This window comes from Leopardus geoffroyi, chromosome A2 (assembly GCF_018350155.1).
Source record: "Leopardus geoffroyi isolate Oge1 chromosome A2, O.geoffroyi_Oge1_pat1.0, whole genome shotgun sequence".
Lineage (NCBI taxonomy): Eukaryota > Metazoa > Chordata > Mammalia > Carnivora > Felidae > Leopardus > Leopardus geoffroyi.
The window spans coordinates 93,838,981-93,855,130 of NC_059331.1; positions in this window are offsets into that span (position 1 = coordinate 93,838,981).

Consider the following 16,150-nt stretch of genomic DNA (forward strand, 5'->3'; position numbering starts at 1 on the left):
GCCTAAGACAGTATATGCAAATACCCAACACATTAAAGATTTACAGAGAGAGGATAAGACTTTTTCTATTAATAACACTAACATTAACAATAATGATAAACAATAATAAAACACAGGGAACAAAAACTAAACATTGTTCTTTTCCCTCCTTATCTTCAATGCTATAAAAGTCAATTCAGTAAGCAATTGTTAAATATTTCTGCACAAATCGCTGTGAGAAACTGAGAGATATAAAGACAGACAAGTGTGAACAGAAGAATAATGTAACTCATCATAAAAAAAGAGCTCAACTGAAGAGAATATTCTGAGACATTACACAGTTGTCATTCCTAGAGGGTTGCCTGACAGTAGGTGGTGTTGCATTCATGGAGCTGGAGCACGGGATTGGTGACTGAATTTGAGACCAAGGGAACTCTTCCCAGTGAGGAGTAAGGGCCCCTGAAACAGATTTCAACTCACAAGAGTCTCTCAGATATGGGAAAATAACCCATCTGTGGCAACAGTCTCCTCATTGGAATATACAACCAGTGGTTCACATGGCTGAGCTGCACGATCAAGAAAGCAGCTGTTAGAAAACAGAATCCCATGTTCTGCCTCAGCCCTTTTCGAACAGGATTTTCAAGTATGAGGCCCATGAAATGCAAACTGTGTTAAGGAGAACCACTTCATTAGATACTAGATGGATCTTATAGCATCTTCCAGGAAATACCTAGGAAAGGCTTTCCAAGGTGACTTCGGAAAGGTCGGGTGGCTGATTGACCTATCCCAGGGATAAGAGTAATCAGAAAAGTCAGGGAATTTGCATCATCTCAAGTAACAACAGTCATGGTTTAATTGGACAACATTCTACCATACTACTGTCAGCTCACAGCCACTGGCATGGACCCTACTTACTTGCTCACTTACAAATACTTCTTCTTTGCCAATTCTAGTAAGTGGACACTTTGAGGATTACAAGTGGAATTTCTGTACCATGCTCTGTCCAAAGCCCCACATGTTCCCAAAGTTGAAGTGAATATGAAAGAACCCATAGTAAACTAAATAAAACCGATTGATCAAGAAAAAGGAGATCTCACAGAAAAGAAGACCATGAGACGTTACATCTGTAGATATGTTTCCCCTTGCCCAATGGGAGAGATCTCTTTGTACACAGTTGTATCACTGAGGGTAAACAAGTCGGTCACTTTGAGACACCTTACATAGATAAATCACCTTGCATTACTGAGGACAGTTGTCCTGGATAGTTGATTTGCCCAATTTCCCAGGGAAAGACATTTGTAACAAGACTATCCTTATTCTCAGAGTTTTAAAGAAAAGTGGAGGGGAGGACTAGAAGTGAGTGGAGAGTGTTTTAAAAGTCTCACTGTGGTAGATGCAGAATGAATCATTGCTCACTGAGCACCTGTCAAGGCCAAGGCACCCAGCCTCATCTACATTTCATCCCTCAGCTGGCACCAGCTTCCAACTGAACTAGACCACTGTAGCTGAGCTAGTGCCATTGCCAAGGCTACATCTATGGCCCTTTATTTTATTTGACTAAACAATAAATTGTATAAAGACAAAGAATCTATGTCCACATTTTCAGGAGATACAAAATGGAAGGACACCAAAGACACTGGTTCACCTTCAGAATTCAAAAAGAGCAGAATAGCTTGTAATGTTGAGTCACATGTAACATGATAAATCTAACAGGTTAAATAGAAGGCCTTCCATTTACAGAAAAGCATCATTACCACAATAGATCAGAGAGGTGTTGATTAGTAGCAGCACCTAAATGATTAAAAGGAAAATTTAAATCAACGATGTGTCAACCCTAAGTCAAGAGCTTGATGTGGTCTTAAGACTAATTCCTTCCTAGGCAATGATAGAAGAAAATTCTCATACCTTTGGCTGTAATAAGTAACAGCATAACTAAGCATTCTTAGCCTCAGCATGGATGTCAATGAGCATTGGAAACAAAAGTGAAATCTCCAGCAAATATTTATGACATGATTGTCACATTTGATATCTGAGCAGAATCAAGAAATGTAACTAAGAGATGGAACAGAACATGGGAAGGTGTCAAATGCATAGAGAACCTCCCAAGGATTGTGAGGAAGTGAGACCCGTGTCTGAAGACTCCTAGTATTGTTTGGGCAAAAATTAAGGGCTGTTGAAATGCAGTCTATGAGTATTACCACCAGTCTTAGAAGCCATGGACTCCTGAGGTCCTATGGGGATCATCAGTTTGGTTCATTGCACTCTATAAAAAGACAGGGTCTCCTCTCATGTCCAGGTCAAAGAATTACAGTAGAGGTCTATCTAGGTTGTTTCATGTTACTGTATCTCTCCCATGTCCTATGCAGTCAAGGTCTGCTATCAGCCTATCAGCCTACTAACCCACACCCTGTGATAAACTGTGTGTTTACTGTGAAAATAGCAGGAACAGGAGTCTGACAACAAAACACCTCACCCAGTGTGGAGGTACGTGTTCTTTGTGTCCTGTGGTGATTTGTGATATACACTGGCAAGTTTAAAACCCACATTTGGATGCATGTGAACCTGATCTCTTGGCACGTTTAAGAGCCACAAGATCTTTAAAAACATCTTCCATGTAAAGAAAAGGCCAATAGCATAAATCCAATGAGTAAAGAAGCCTGTGGGGATGGGGGGGGAAGAAGAGTGGTAGAGAATGTTCAAGAAATGAAAAATACAGTTGGCCAAGCTATTTTAGTTTCCTAAATATGCTGTGCTCTTTCTTGCCTGCAGGCTACCACATATGCTGCTTCCTCTTCTCACCCAACTAATTCCTATTTATACATCAGGACTCAGCTTAGCCATCACTTTCCAAGGAAAGATTTCTGTGACCTCCTAACCAGACACTTGCAACACAGCCAGCCACTGTTTAATATCGCTGTCACGTTGCTCCCCAGGGCTCCTTGTGCCCCTTTGGCCTAGCATTTATCCCCCTGCATCAGCTGTCAGATAATATGTCTCTATCTTGCACCAATCTATAGCTTATCTGAGCATAGGGACTGTGGCTGTCTGTTTGTAATTACTTCCCAGCACCTGACATATAGTTGGGGCTAAGGAAGTATTTCACAAATGAACCAAGTAATTGATTTTTTTTTCTTTTCATATTCTAGGTCAGAAAGACCTAGCATTTTTAGAAAAAGGAAAATCCAAAATGGCACATTTCTCTTCCTTTATAAGGAGTATCTGGAAAAGAAATTACAACATGATATATAAATTTTCTAGGCTCCATTCATTTACATTAGTTACCAACTGTTCCACAATTTATAATTTTTGAAGAGTTCACTGTTGCCTTTTTATCTATTGACTACATCTGTATGAATTCAACCCCCATGTCTCTTTCCTTTGATTGAAAAGAAAAATCTATTTTTTGGCAAGAAATTCAAGGCAAGTGATTATTATTCATTGTTGGTTGTCAGTCCAATTAGCAGATCAGTGATCATACAAAGTCATCAATAAAACATTTTATTCAGTGAGTGTATCAAATTGCTAGCATATTTGTCTTCTATATCTCTGGAATATAACCCTCCTAAAATTGGCTTGGCCCTTGTTTAGCTAGAATGCTTTACTGGAAAAATTGGGGATGGGTGGAGGAACACATTAACATTTAAGTTATGAAGAAAAGATCCTTTAATTATTACTTTTCCACTCAGAAGCAGCCCTGAGTAATACATTCATTAAACAAGCAACATCACTAGGCCTCTTTTAGTCACTTTATAACACTGACAGAATTATTAGTTAAAATTAGACTTCTCATTTTCCTATCAGGGGAGACATCAACATTAGTTTCTATATTAAACATAAAAGTTATTCATACATTCTAGAACTGTAGAAAGCTTTTTAAATGGATTTAAGGTGATAGATGCGGGATTGTCTGAACATTTATTTAATAGAAATTATGATTATCGACCAAATTATACTCTGGAAAGGCAATTATTTCTTCACTGCAATGCAGTAATACATTTTCCAGTCTACCAAAAATACTATGAATGAAAAAGTATTTTACAGTACTTTTTATAGTTCTACAGAGTACCACGTTACTACTTGTCAACCAGCAATTGCATCATAATTCAACCTGCAGCAACTATAAAACCTTGACTTGATTAAACAAAAGACACAAGATTATGTGCTGTACGTATACATGTGTATATAGCAACACCAGGAATGAAACTAACAACATTTTAAATGTTGAGCACATAAGCAGTATCTATGCAGGGAGAGGAAAGCAGAACATCTAATGGGAAATCAAAGAGATTCTCATTTTAATTTTCCATTCCACTTGGTGTAGATTTTCTGAACATTATTTGTCTACAGACAAATGCAATGAATTTTCTGCAGAGAGGTGATTATATTTTTATCATCTAATATAGCAAAAAGCTGAAGGAGAGAATACTATCCTAAAAATGTTTCCCTATCTTAGATAATGGTGTTCATAGCAAATGGTAGGTCTGCTTTACTCAGAAGCCAGAGGAGCCTGGCCATTAAACTGTGGCTGCCCCAGGTCTTATCGGTCATCCAACCCAGGGCTGATGGATCACCGTCACAATACATGCATTACCCATTCATGGTACATGGATTGGGAAGCTCTGGCTTAGGAAATATTGGAATTAATACATGAGCACAAAGTTGTCTACCCATCAAGGAGAATTTCCCCAGGCCCAAATTATAGAAAGTATTTTTGGAGAATGGATAATGATTAAAGAAACCAAGTCTGAATTGTCAGGGGGTGGGAAAGCTTAGTTGTTACAAAGTAGGGTTTTGCCACGAGAATGCCTTAGTTCAAAACACAATTCCATTATTTACTTGCCACATAAAGAAGTCATCTGACTCCTCTGTGGTTTGGTTTCCTATTCTGTATGGTAAGGATGATAATAGTCCTACCTCACAGGGTTTCTATAAGGATTGAATGACAATATTAGATGAGCCCTTAAATATTAGCTTTAATCATAATAGATATGAATACAATGGAATTAAAATGTATTTTTTAACTTTCAAGCAATCAAAAATTATAGAAAAGTGACAAGAAAATGCAATATTTTTATTCTCTTTTGATCTCAAAGAGATCCTTGGTCTTTTCCTAACTTTCATCATCTTGACACTTTCGAACCTTACCATTCAATTATTTTCTAAGTGTTCCTTGATTTGGCTTGGTCTCGTGTTTCTTCACAATTAAATTTGGGTTCCAAATCATTGGTAGGAATATCACAGAAGTGATACCATGTTCTCATTGCATCCTATAGGTTTGTATGCATTCTGATTTATCTTATTTGTGATATTGGTAACTTTAATAATTGTATTAGGTGATGTCTACCAGGCTTTTTCACTAAAAACTTACTCTATTTTTTTTTTTGCTCTGTAGTTAATAAAAATTGCGGGGGGGGGGGAGATCATTACTGTGAAACTCTGTAAATATCCCATTCCTAATCCAAACTCTGATACACTGACACACATACACATGCATATATGTATCAGTAAAAAAGGAAACACTTATGTTGAGAAGGCAAACTATCCCATACCAGCACTGTCTGGGTTTCCCTCTCCTCTTTGAATCTCAGTGAAAAAAGAAAATCTATTTCTACTCGTCTCATACCTCCTCCTAAGAATGAATCATAAATGAAAAGACGAACATACAAGCAAATATCACCAACTTAAATTTTGAGAAACATTAACACTATGGAGGTCATATATCAGAACATAGAGAAAAATACATAGAAAAGTAAAAGACATGGAGAACGTGTGCCTAATTCTTCGCACATTCCAAAATTAAGGAATAAAGAGGGAAGAAATAATACAGAATTCCCTAAAACTGATGAAAGAGCACTTATGCTGTGAAGGAAACTAAGAATAGAAGTTCTTTCAGTTGTTAGAGAATATCTATCACAAAGTTAAATAAGGTGTGGTGTAATGTTGGAAGCATTCCCAATAAAGGTAAGAACAGATTCAAATTTTACAACTTTCTATAGATTCTAATCTACAAGTAAGAGATACTGAGGTTTAGCAAGGAAAAAATGCAGAACACATGGACTATGTAAGTGTTGGCAAAGTAGGAGGAAACCAGTACTCCTGTGCACCACTGGGTGGGGTTTTATCTTAACTCTCAAAAAAGTTGTAAACCAAAATTCTAACTTTTAATAGGTTATAAGGTATATAAGTCTGTAAATTGAGAATTATACCTTCAAAATCTCAAAATCAAAAGGCATACACAAATCTACATTTCTGTGTTACTCAAAGTCAGCAAAGTATCAACAGGGAACTAGCGTGGTTATTATTCCCATTGTTTAGTGGTCTTTCAATGGGGTGGCAATATTTGAATAAAATGAAGACATGATAATTCATCAATTATACATTTATTCCATAAAATTCACCTTTGGTTTTATTAGAAGTTATTAGACTATGCCATAATCCAGACTTACACAACTTTTGCTCTATTTGCACGAATACCAAAGTAGATAACTTTCTGAAGGCAGTACAGTTGTTACATATTTTTAATCATTGTAAGTTGGAGACACTTTTCACTGCTGAGGAAATCTATATTGGAATTAATAGGCTTGATAGTTGATAAGTAATACGGAGATTAAAAATAATACATTTTATATACGGTATTCAAAAACTAATGGACTACATGTGGTAAGTTATCACTGCTGCAGAAAATACTACAAAATATTTTAATTGGGTATATAAATCACTACTACAGTAATGATTTTTAACATCACCTAAATCAATATCCAGGTCCATAAAATGTCTTTACGTTTTTTCTTCCAGAGTTTCATTCCTAGAACATTTTTAAAAATTAAAAAAAAAATAGCATCATGATGCTCAATTTTTCAAATCTCTCTTTGAAACTACACCTTGAACTAAAACAGAAACTAGTTTCAGGCTCATGTGTTCATAAATCTTCTCCTTTATAGGAGTATGATTGGGTCTTATTTATTTCAAGGGTTATTCTGATTGCATGTAACCCACAAAGTTTGTATTAAAAGTTTTCTCTGAATTAAAAAAAATTCTAATCTTTAAAGGTTGAAATACCCATATTTAGATGTCTGGCACACTTCTGCTAACATTTTTAGTAAGAGTTCATAATCAATTGTAGCATAAAATCAAAACTAGTTTTCCACCAGGTAAGCCTTCATTTAGTAAAATACATAGAAGTTGCAGAGATTTTTATCTGATCTTCTCCAGGTTTAAGTTTGGATTTGGTGAGGTTAATTTTCTTGCTCACTTTCATTATTTTATCAGTAATTGGCCTTCAATAAATTACAAATCTGTACTGTCCTATTAGCAAATTTCATGTAGTTTGGGATTAATAGTGTAACATTTTAACTTCATTGTTTAACTTCATTTGTTTTAACAAATTAAACTGCCACTTTGAAGATTTTTTTTTTTATTTTCAGTTGAAGATTTTTTTTTCTTTTCAGTTGTGTTTCTTTACCGAGTTCCACTTTCATTTTTCCGATGATCTTGACCTCATTTATTCTCTTTAAGTAATTAAAAAAATATTCATAAAATAAAAAATAGTATGTTTTCTTTCTCAACATTCAGTCAAAATGTAATTTTAATTCACGCAAAAATAATAAATTAAGAACAATGTAAAGGAACAAAACATAATCTCCAGGTTTTAAAGTTATTTTACTTTAAAATATTCAAAACTAAATCATAAAATTAAGAAGTAATGTGCAAATAATGATTTAATTTTTAAGACACAGAACAGATAAACACAAGGGAAGGGAAGCAAGAATAATATAAAAACGGGGGGGGGGCAAAACGTAAGAGACTCAAATATGGAGAATGGAGGGTTGTGGGAGGGGGGATGGGCTAAATGAGTAAGGGGCACTAAGGAATCTACTCTACCCAGGCACCTTGTAGCACTCTTGTGAATAAATACCATGCTGATTTATGGTTACTATGGAATAGGATGAACAGGAAGAGCAGAAAATATTCATTCACAACTCTTGGAAACAAGGTTTTATTTTGCAAAAATCTATTTCATATGTTATCTAAGTAAGAATTGGACGGGTTAGTTAATTTGCCTTTTCTCTTACCTAAGGGATTTTATGAATAAAAGTCTCCCCCACCCTGGAGCAGTGTCCATCACTGGCATTGGTTGAGTCATCGCTCACTGTGTCTTTCAGCAATCATTACCTTTTGTTTATAGGTATAGGTGAAGAGCTGTGGAAAGGCATTTCCCCAGGGCCTGAATTTCCAGCCCTGAGTACCAGACCCAAAATGGCAAGTGCCCTTTAGTTCCTAAAAAGATGTGTAACTGTATTATTTGAGATTGTGACATATGAGGCCAAGGGTAGAGATCCCGTTTTTTGCCCTGGGTTACTAAGTTTTAAAAAATTCCATAAGATAGCCATTCTAAACAGTTTAAAACCTACATCTATATATACTGACATGCAAAGCTCAAGACGTTTTGTGAAAAAATTCAAGTTCTAAAAAATATATATAATGACATTTGTATATATTTTAAATTAAAATGATGTTTCTGTGTATTCTGCCTATATATCAACAAAAAAATGGATATCTATGTAACATAATTATTTTACCTCTAGAGAGAGTAATAAAAACTAGTTGGAAATAAAGAATCTTATCCTTATCTGCAATAGGTAAGTTTTCATAAGGAGGATGTATTACTTATTTACTAAAATAACTAAAATTTGAAAATTTCCCTTCAAAATGAAATGTTGGAAAAATTTTGATATGTGAATTTGACAGTATGAATGTTAAACCATGGAAAGATTTAAATCTTTCAATGGAGGTATAATTGACATGACATTAATTTCAGATGTACAACAGATGAGCATACATTGCAAAACAATAACCATAGGAAGGTTCACTAACATCTATCACCATAAAGATTTTTCTTTTTCTTGTGATGAGGATTGTACAATTTATTCTTTTAGCAGATTTCAAATATGCAATATAGTATTTTTCACTGTAGTCACTATGCTGTATATTATATCCTTATGATCTATTTATTTTTTAACTAGAAATTTGTACCTTTTGATGTGTCTGTCACCTACTTTCCACCCTCTACCAGTCCTCCCTCTGTCAATCACCAATCTGTTCTCTGTGTCCATGAGCCTGTTTCGTTTTTACGTTGTTGTGGTGTTGTTTTGTTTTAAAGTCTTCGTGTAAGGGAGATCATGTGGTACCTGTCTTTCTCTGACTTCTTTCACTTAGCGTAATACCCTCAGGTTCCATCCATGTTGTTGCAAATGGCAGGATTTCATTCTTTTTTATGACTAAATAGTATCCCATTGTCTATATATACCAGATCTTTACCCATTCATCCATCCATCAGTGCAAACTTAGGATGTTCCACACCTTGACTTTTTAAATAATGCTGCAATATATGTGAAGATGTGTACTTTTTTTAATTACTATTTTCATTTTCTTCAGATAAATACCCACAAGAAGAACTGCTGGATCCTGTCATAGATCTACTACTATTTTTTGGCAGCAACTTCAACCTTGTTGCCATAGTTGGCTGTACCAATTGACATTTCCACCAACAGTACACAGGGTTCCCTTTTATCCACATCCTGGCCAACACTTATTTTTTATCTTTTTGATAATAATCATTTTAACAGGTGTGAGGTGAGATCTCATGCTGATTTTGATTTACATTTCCCTGATAATTAGTGATATTGAGCATCTTTCATATAGCTGATGGCCAGCTATATGTCTTCTTTGAAAAAACATCTATTCATCTATTCAGATTATTTGCCCACTTTTTAATTGTTTCTTTTCTTGCTATTGAGTTGTGTAAGTTCTTCATCTATTTTGGATACTAACCCTTTATCAGATATGTCATTTGCAAATTTTCTCTCCAATCTAGTAGGTTGACTTTTCATTTTGTTGATGATTTCCTTTGCTGTGCAGAAGCTTCTTATTTTAATGTAGTCCCACTTTTTTGTTGCTGTTGCCTTTGATTTTGGAGTCAGATCCAAGATATCACTATAAAAATCAAGGTCAAGGAGTTTATCACTTACGTTTTCTTCTAGAAGTTCTATGGTTAGAGGTCTTATATTTCTCTTCAGTCCATTTTGAGTTCATTTTTGTGTATGGTATAAGACAGTGGCCTAGTTTCATTCTTTTGCATGTAGTTGTCCAGTTTTCCCAACACCATTCGTTGAAGACTACCCTTTTTCCATTCTATATTCTTGCCTCTTTTGTTGTAAAATAATTAACATATATGCATGAATTTATTTCTGGGGTCCCTTTTCTGTTCCATTGAACTATGTGCCTCTTTTTATGCCAACACGATACTATTTTCAATACTGTAGCTTTGCAATGTAGTTTGATATCAGGAAGCATGGTGCCTTCGGTTTTCTCTTCTTTCTCAAGATTACTTTGACTATTCAGGGTCTTTTGTGGTTCTAAATCTAATGCAGGATTATTTATGCTATTTGTGAGAAAAAAGGAATTTTGATAGGGATTTTGTCAATTGTTCTGGGTAGCATGGATATTTTAATATTAATTTTTACAATCCATAAGCATACACTATCTTTCCATTTTTTGTGTGTCTCTTTTGATCTCTTTCATAAATGCCTTATCATTTTCAGTATACAAGTCTTTCACCTCCATTGGGTAATTTATCTCAGGTATTTTATTCTTTTTGTTACAGTTGCAAATGAGATTGTTTTCCTAATTTCTCTGATAGTTCCTTGTTAGTCTATAGAAATGCAACAGGATTTTGTATATTGAGTTTGTATCCTGCAACTATACTGAATTTGTGTATTAGTTCTAATTTTGGGGGATGGAGTCTCTAGGGTTTTCTATGTATAAAATCATGTCAGCTGAAAATAGTAACAGTTTACTTCTTCCTTTCTAACTTGGATGCCTTTTATTTCTTTTTCTTGCCTAATTGTTCTGGCTAATACCTACAATACTATGTTGAATAAAAGTGATAAGAGTGGGCATCCTTGTCTTTTTTTCTAATCTTAGAGGAAAAGCCTTCAGCTTCCTACCACTGAGCATCATGTTAGCTGTTAAGTATTCAATAGACTACTCTTCAAGCTGTTATATTCTTTTTCATTCTACCTGACATTCCATATCTCACTGCTCAAAGTTTGGATACATCTAAATATAGGATTCTTAATTGCTCCATCAGACAGGGACTTCAGTTATCTGGATTTTCTCTTTATGATTCTCCAATCAAAACTCCGTATTTTGTTTAATTATAAAAACAATTCCTGGATATTCATGCTGTGTGCCAACCATCATGATGAATACTTTTTTACATGTTACTTTACAACATTTAATTTTACATGTTACTTTACAACATTTAATCCTAATAATAATTTCTAAGGACATATTTTTACAAGTCAGAGAACTGAAGGTCATAGAGGTTTACTGTACAAAGTCAATGTTGTCAGCAAAAAGACCTGGATTGAGAAAATGTACAAGTAATAGAGTTCATAAAAAATCAAACTCGAATCCAAGCTAGTATGTTCTGGGTAGGCAAAAGAAAATTAAGTAAATGAGTAGGAAAAAGGGGACAAACTTATTTTGGATTTTGGTAGTTTGAAGAGAGAATCATCTAAAGAGGAAAATGTTTATCCACAATGTCTACGTTTAGTTGGGCTGGATTCACCCTTGAGAAAAAGCTGAACAAATGTGTATTTTCAGCACCACTCTAAATAAAGTAGCTTTACTGCTTTCCAAGTTTGACAGCAAAGAGTCCCAGATAAGGGCGTTAGCTAAGAAATAGAGTAAGTAAATAAGGAAAGACTTAGTGCTAGAAGGAAAAAAAGACGAACACTGAACGGATCCGCTTTCACACCTTCTGGAAGGCCAGACAAGACAGTTTTTTGTTGCAAAAACAACAAGCCTAAAAATGCAGACCCTTCCAAGCCTCTATAGGCTAAAGCAGCTTGATGCCCTCCATTCCAAGCTGCTAGCCGACTACAGTTAAGTAAATGCCAAGACTCCAAATTGTTTCAAAAGTCCCAGAAAATTTTCACTGGAATTTTTTTTTTAAGATTTATTTTTTTTGAGAGAGTGAGCAAAAGCAGGGAAAAGGTAGAAGTGGGGAGGGATAGGGTGGAGCTGACAGCAGAGAGCCCAATGTGGGGCTCAAACTCAAGAACCATGACAACATGACCTGCACTGAACTCGGACACTCAACTACCTGAATCACCCAGGCGCCCCTCACTGGAATTTTAAATAATATGCCACCCAAAATATAAAATCAGTAGTTAAAGGTTAAAATTTATAAAATGCCTGCAATGTTTTCAAAATGTTTATCTAATTCTGTCTCAAAGGAGGACTTATGCTTATTTTCTTTAAGAAATAATGTTTTTTAATACCCAGTATAGTATTTCATATATAATACATACAAATAAATATTATATACTGATAAATGTATCAATACTAGAGATCATAAAAAAATTTTCAGCTTCCTTAATGGTTGTATTAAAAGATTCTATGCCTGTATAGATAATCATTCCACTTTAGAAAATGATTTTCCTTTCCTTTTGACATTTAATACAGTTTAATGTTAATGTCTACTTAACAAATCTATTTTAACATCTTGCCATAGTCCACATTTATCTCTCGCTTCTCACCATAATCCAGACATTTAGCCAAAAATAACTAGCTCTACATAAGCATATGGCCCTATGACTTAACAAAAGGGGCAATGTATGTCATCTCTGGCTTTCTCACTAATTTTTGAAGCTTTGGCTTATAAGTGCACAATCTTCTTAACATTGTATTAAGCACAGCCATTAATATTATCTATGTAAAACTAAGCGTCATTTAGACCATCAATCAAATTTGTAGGAAAACTTCAACAAGCATAGTCCCTAAAATGAAAAAGCATTTAAGCACCTAATCATGCATGAAGTTCTCAGTGCTGAGAAAATTAATTACACAGCTCTGGGCCCCTGACCTGTAGTCGTTTTACAATCTGAAGCAGACAATGAAATAGAGTCATGTCTATGTAGGGTCACATGGTCAAAAGAAAATAGCAGTAATCTCCAAGAACTTTACACAGTCACATGTGGTGATTTCTAGGGGCGGGGGGGGAATTTAGGATAAACATCCACAATAAGACACTTCCTTGTTTCCTGTTCAAGAATCAAATAACTCACACCCAATTCACAAGAAATTTCTCTTTTCAACATAATCATGTGATAGATACTACAGAGAAAGGTAACCCAGCCTTGTCTAGTATGGAGATTTTCCTGTAACCGATGTAGCATCATAAGCGATGATGTCCAGTCTTTCCCAGATTTACCACCAAAACCTTCCACCCTCCAGCCCCAGCATCTCATTCAAGGAATTAATCACTATTGCAATTAATTCATGGATACTTCTTATGTTCCATGTTTAACATCTTTTTCCCCATGATGGACTACAGATTCCATGATCCATACTTGCAAAGTCTAGTACATGGTGGTTCTGTTGATGCTTCTGAAAACAAGGAGGTGAAGGAGGGCTAAAAGAAAAAAGGAGTACTCTAACCATAATACATTAAGTATAATTAATGTAAGAGTCTTAACAAATTTAGCAAATGCTGAATAGCTGCACTAATACATAAGCTCTTTGAAACTGCTACCAAATTTATTCACCTCAAACCACAACCACTGACATCTGTACATTCACTGAGAAAGAATTTAAGACTTAGGAATCCTCAGCCTGCACTTAAACTTTCAAAGGACCCAGAAATTCCTTCAATTATATCATGTCCAATCTGCATCCATTCATTTATGTGACTCTTCTCCCAGGCTATTGGGCTATGACCTCCTCATTCCCCACTTTCTTGCTAAATTAAAATGATTCACTGTATTAAAAAATCTCCACCGCAGAAACAAAGGACATCTTGCTGGTAGTTGCCATTCTGGCTCTTTATTCACTGGATAATTAATTTCTTAGCCAGGGTTGCATAACATCCCATTGACTCCTCAGGGTCCAGGTGTTCCTTAAATCAGTGCTGCTCAAAATGTGATCCCCGAGCCAGAATCAACATCACTTTAAACTTAGAAATATTTGTGCCCAACGTCTTGAATCAGGTTATCTGAAAATGGACATCAAAAATCTGTGTTTTAACAAGCTCTTCATATGATTCTTGTATATGCTCAGCTCTAAGAAGCATGCCCTATAACACCTCTGTTGACTGGCCTATAGTATAGACATTGATTCCTCATACTTACTACAATTATTGTTATTACTATTTTAGAAAGAGAACATGTGAGTAGGGGTAAAAGGCACAGAGAAAGAGAATCTTAAGCAGGCTCCACGCTCAGCATGGAGCCCAATGCAGGGCTTGATCCCATGACCCTGGGATCATGCCTGAACTGAAATCAAAAGTCTGATGCTCAATGAAATGAGCCACCTAGGTGCCCCTGTCATACTTTCTTAGGTACAATTTGTTGTTGGAAATATGAAGCAGCTAGTGCACACATTCCAGCATCTTCTCGCCCTTTGGCCCCTGCTCACCAGCTTCCCAGTGGAAGAAGTAATTAAGAGCATGGATTCTAGACTTTAATTGCCAATATTTGATTCCCAGCTCTACTCTTGGGTAGCCATATGACCTCCAGCAACTTATTTAACCTCTCTGTGCCTCAGTTTCCTCATCCATAAAAATGGAGTAATGATGTCACCAGCTAGACCCCAAGACATGACCTTTACTGCCCACCTACTTCTACTCGCCAATCTTTGTCTCACATTTTTCCTTAAGCTCTTCTTTCCACTTACCTATTAATTCAGGCAAATGGAAACCAAAAGCAGCCCTCCAACAATAGTGACTGCCCTGACAGGAACTTCAGTCAACCCAGACCACCCACAGCAGTTTGAATTCAAACCTCAATGCATGCCTGCACAGAGGGACCATGGAGTGACCTCTGAATGACCAACAATTACCTTTGCTTCATGATAATACCAAAACCTCTGCCTGAAAAGGAACACAATCCTAATTTACACAATGTATGTATAGGTATGTTTCCTTAAGGCACACGATCAACCTTATGCCTGCCTCTACATAGGAATACAAGGCTTCCCTATCTAAATATTTATCCTAACCCCAAATAAAAGGAACCCAACCACCCTTGCTCAGAGACTCAAGGCTTTGTACGTTATTTTCTCCTGATTTGCTGCATATTTACTTTGTACAATTCCATCTGGTGTATCTGTGACTCACCAAGGAGCAAACTCATGCTAATTCAGTTACAATAATAATATCCTTCTCATACAGTTGTGGAAAGGATTGAATGAGTTCATATATACTTCTTTACAACAAGTGATCCTATTGGATATAGGATCATACACACACACACACACATATATGTACTTAAGAGCTTAGAAAAATATGTGGCATATAATAAGGGCTATGTTTATTATAATTTAAGGCAAATTGAACTTAGAATATTTCTTTTACTATCTGGAGACTGATTATTTTGCCTATCATTTTGCTTCTGGAAAATAAGTCCATGCTCAATGTGTCATGTAAGCTAAATTCTAGTTTCCCATGATGCAGACCAGGGTTAACTCCTTTCAAAGTATTTTCCTAGTTTGAACTGTGGTATAGCAGTATAATGGAAGAATTATACCCAGGTATTTCTTTTTGTTTGTGAATATATTTCTTAGCAAATGAGTTATAAATACTCCACATCTGTCACAAAATGCTGATACAGTGAGACAGAACTGGCTTGCCTAGGTGCCCTCTTCTGAGGGCAGAATATATAAGTTACATCGACCAGTAGTTTCCAAAGAGAAAGGGTAAAGGAAACCTTTACCAGGTTGATTTACATGCTCGGTAAAATACAAACATGGGTAAGATCCCACTATAATAAACTCCACTGTACCTATAATTTGCTTTTGCTTTAATTAAATTTTGTCAATATGACTATATTGCTGGAAATCCTATCCCTAGTCAGAGGGGCTCAAACTGAAATCTTGCTGATGGGTAGCCACCCTGACATGAATTAACAAGTGAAAAGAAGTTTCGAACCCAAGTAGAAAGGAAAAAATTATAATGAGCTCACCACTCTGTACTCTTTTCTATTCCAATTACTGCCCAAGTGTTTAGTTTGGCTTTAGATGCTGTTTTACTTCCTCTGTAAATGGCTGTGGAGATATGGTTCTGTTTTTTGCTGTTTATTCATTTATTTTTGAGTAATCAGGAGACTTA